The sequence below is a fragment of the Austrofundulus limnaeus genome, unplaced genomic scaffold (genome assembly GCF_001266775.1).
Source record: "Austrofundulus limnaeus strain Quisiro unplaced genomic scaffold, Austrofundulus_limnaeus-1.0 Scaffold78, whole genome shotgun sequence".
NCBI lineage: Eukaryota > Metazoa > Chordata > Actinopteri > Cyprinodontiformes > Rivulidae > Austrofundulus > Austrofundulus limnaeus.
The window spans coordinates 361,150-365,883 of record NW_013952480.1 but is presented as its reverse complement, the minus strand read 5'-3'; positions in this window follow the sequence as shown (position 1 = coordinate 365,883).

The window sequence follows — 4,734 nt, the reverse complement described above, 5'->3', positions numbered from 1 at the left end:
TATATATATGGTGTATTGATATTTTCCTACACCCCTAATAAAGAATCAATTAGATACTGTTGCTAAGTTCCAATCTCACTCTCTCCATTGCCGCGGGACTTCACTCAACTTTATTTTCTTTTTATTTTCTTCTTCCTGTAGATTTTTTTTGGGACTTGCTAAGTTATTGCAGGTGTCGTTCAAAAAGGAGTTTGGGGGTTTTACATTAGTTAGTGTATTAGGTGGGGGTGAGAGCAAAGGATGGACTGAGGTGTGCCCCCCATGAATATGCCTGTCTTTTGCTTACTCCCGCTGTAAAATGCTTCAAATATGAAGAACATGGAAAAAAAAGTGCTGTAAATTATTTGTGATAACTTTAGTTTAACTTAATCTTCAACACAATTTATAAACTGGTGCATGGATTGAAGTCTATAATTTTGACACAAATTGGAAGAGTTTCTTAGAGAGAGTATCTTACACACTAGAGCGATTTAAATCAGTCATGTGACAAGGATGTGCTGGGGTCCAGGGAGGAGATTAATCATCATTGTTACCACCACAATTAACCGTGAACGTTGCCCAACCCTAAGTTGGACAAACAAAGTTGAGTGAAGTCCACAGAGGAGGTTTGTGGATGTGGGGAAGGATAATGTGCAGTGGTTTGGTGTGACAGTGGAGGATGCTGGGAGAAGATGAGATGGAGGCAGATAATTGGCCTTGGAACCCCTTACAGGCAACGACTCAATCAACACAACAAAGAGAGGCAAACTGTCAGCACACACAAGAGTAACTTCATTTGTAGTTGTGCTGAGTAAATTACGTAATAAGTTGCAAAAACAAACAAAAACATGTTCCAGTCAAAACACTGAGAAATGTCAGGATTATAAAAGTAATTATTCCAGAGTCAACACTCCAAGGCAGTATCCGCTAACTCCACACTGATATGTTTATAACCTCTGACGTGACAATTGTGAAGCCTTTCATGTGTCTCAGCTGGAGTTATTCTGAGTCAACAAACACAATCTGTTTGTCTTATCCTCCGTCTCAATCGTTGCCATTGCCTTTTTTGTCCCACGCGTCTACAATTAATGTATTTATTTCAAGGCTCCCTCTTGTTCTTCAAAGACACTCACAGGGGACACAGCTGTCGCTTCAAGAATCAAAGTCCTCCCACACTCCTCTTTCTGCCCTCCACTTCTCTTTCTTTTATTTACACTTTCTCTTTTACTTCTCACTTAGGTCTCTCTCTCTCTCTCTCTCTCTCTCTCTCTCTCTCTCTCTCTCTCTCTCTCTCTCACTCTTTTAATATAGATTCAAATTTGACAGTGTGTAAGTCATGCCTCGACAATGTATACTCATCCAAAACAGTGAGTGAGATAAAGAGAAAAGCTCGATCAAATTTAACCTTACTGGTGAAGAGTCAAAGACAGTTTCTGTTGAGTCCGGGCCTCCATTTTATCCCAGTGTCTACAATCGCCCTTTTATCTTCCCGCAGGATGCTGGCTGAATGATCCAGGTGCGCATGGCAAACCCTTATTCATCTCAGCGTTATCATTTCAGCCATGATTCCCAACTCTAGTGACACAGCTCTTCGAGCAGGCCATTTTGGGATATGACTAATACTTTCAAGAAATGTTGCAATTTGCCTAATCTGCTATGCCTTCTAGGATGCAAGTTAAATGTCTTGGAGTGTTTCCTGTGCTTGCTCACAGCTGTTTTCCACCTGGTTGACTGGTTGATAACCCTCCCGCCCTGCCTTTTATATACAGATTCAGTCACACACGCCCCTCCATGTTTGAACATTTCCCTCTGAATCTCTTTGGCTTTATCGCTTTAAACACAGCTGCAGATACATAGAGTGAAATGGTATTTTGAGGACAGAGGAGGAAAACAATTTATGGCATCTGACTGGAACTGCACATCATTATATTTAACAACCGAGCTTGTTGTTTACTCTCCTGTGTATGTTTCAGAAGTTGTGTTACAGTCTTTCCCTTTAAGCTTGTTATTTCCAAGTTCAGACTACGTTAACTTTCCTGGTAGAAGTGTTTTTCTCAAAGAACTTTCTTTTAAATCATCCAAATATAGTCACCTAAAAAGTTTATCTTCAGGTTATTTTAGTTAATCAGGACGAAACATATTGTCAAGAGCTTTCACTTGAAATACCTGAAATGTTAGAAGCTGATAATTCCATGTCACCTTCCATGAGAACAAAGACCAGCAGAAAATGATATACAGAATATAAAATCTCACAAGACAAAAGCTCACAGCCTTAATGAAAAACGAGACAAAAAACTCATAATTTATTTGATTTTTAAAACACCAATAGTATATTGTTTGTGACACATCAGAGTTTCTCCCACACTCACTTTCTAACCTTCCACACCTTATTTTTTTTCACTAATATTTTTTGAGCAAGACTGAACAGTTGCTATGTTGATGAGTATTTATAATCTCATACAATATACTGACATTAGTAATGTGAAACAYGTATGGTAATWCTTTGTGATATAAAATCTTATGTGYTTTTTCTGTGATGCAATGTATGGCTAATAAAAATGTATAATTTATGAGTTTTTGTCTTGTGAGTATGTCAGGAATTTACAGAAAACACACCCAAAAATGTCCTCGATTTGAATTAATTCAAGCAGACTCAACATCAGATYGCATAATGTCAACAGCATTGCAGGTGAAAAGTATGTCCTTTACAAGGAGACAGAGTGGAAACAGTGATATGCAGCGACAATCAGCGTGCATCTTGAGTCTTTTTTAACCTAACTGGTTGTAAATTTGTGGAAACGGAGGTTTTGCTCCTACTGTTTATTGTTCCTTTCTGTRTGGACCAGTCTGTTTGACCGTGTCTGACTGCCATTTAAAAAAAAACAATAAAATTATTTCACTACTTGAGAAATGAGTCTTTCGGGACTGGGTCTCTTGATGTACCTTCACACAGTATGGTCATGACATAAGGACCATGATCAAACAAATAAAATCCCTGGAACAAGTAGCTGCATTGAGCTTCTTCCATAGTGTCTTGACTCAGTATTTGATGATAACATTAGATAAAACTTGGTATGTCATGCAATCATGTGGGCAGTATCATGTTTTACCTAGCAGAGCCCCTTGAGTTACTCTACTCCTCTGCTTGTTTTCCATGAATAAGGAGCTATTGTCTCTGTGGTTAAGGAGGAAAAATATAAAAGTATTAGGAAGACTGGTTTTGGTCAGCATGCTCGTGTCCGACATGGTGGGAACCATGTTATTCAAGCCTTGAAGTGTGCGCCATTCAGCGAAGAAAAGAACAGCAAGCTACTGACTGGCTTCAGAACCTCACCTGATCGGGTAGTAATTTCGGCCTATGTTACTGTTTTTCATCAGTGGACAAAAGATATTAGTGCTAAAGGGACGGATATAACAGACTCTGTTTTAACCAGTCAGAAACAACATTTAAGACTTCTGTTTAATATTCTTTAAGTCGTTAGAAATATTGAACTTAATCCAGGTCCAGATAAAAAATGTTTTTATGTCCACTTTTTTATATTTTATGGAATTTTATACATGTTTTTAATAATTATCTTGACCTGGGTTTGTGCACAGGTGTATCTTATATAAATCCAACTCAATTACAGTCTACACAGGGATCTATATTTATCCTGAAAAGGTTAGATAACCTCCTGTTATGTCAAGTCTGAACACTACATCAGTAAGAAAGCAAAAGCAATTTTCCTGTCTAAAAAAAAAATCCAGGGATGCTAAATCAAGATTACAGATTACTCCCATTTTAAAATCTGGTGATCTAACAGAAGTTTCAAACTATCAGCCAATTTCTGTTCTTCCCATTTTTCTACTTTACTTGAAAAAACATTATTTAATCAACTACTTCAGCATCTAGAAGCTAATAATATGCTAAGCATTTGCCAACATGGTTTCCGCACGTCAAGGTCAACCATGTCTGCATTAATTTTATTCACTGAACAAATACCTGATGCTTTGAACAAAGGTCAAGTAACTGGTGCTGTATATATTGATTTTCGTAAAGCGTTTGACACAGTTGATCATTATACTCTCTTACAAAAGTTGATTTCTTTTCAACTTTCATCATCTGCAATACAAATGTTTTCCTCTTATTTGACTGATAGGTGTCAGGTTGTGAAACGTGGAAGCTCTGTGTCCAGGTCTCTGCCCTGTTCCATGGGAGTTCCGCAGGGTCGCATACTGGGCCCATTGCTTTTCCTATTATACATAAATGACCTTCCAAAAATATTGAAGTATTCAAATTTTTAATGTATTCTGATGATACTGTTCTTTTTTGTTTGATTTCAATATTGAATCTATTAATAGTCAGTTACAAGTAGATCTTCAGACATTCCATGGTTGGCTTCAAGATAATCTTTTGTCAATTAATGTAAAAAAAAGTGTGTGCATGTATTTTTCCTCACCCAGGAGACATTCCAATATAACAAATTAACACACTTTTTTAAACAAACCCCTTGATATTGTCACTACCTACAAATATCTTGGAATTACTTTGGATTCACATTTGACTTATCGTGATCATGTACAAGACTTAACCACTAAGTTGAAACAGAAATTATACAAATTTTTTATTCAAAAATTAGATCCAATCTGACATCTTCTGTTTCAAATATCTATCTTCATGCCATTATACTCTCAACCATGTYGTACTGTTTACCTGTTTGGTTTCTTACAACAAATGAAATCTTAGAACCCATTGTTAGGCTCTACAACAGGGCC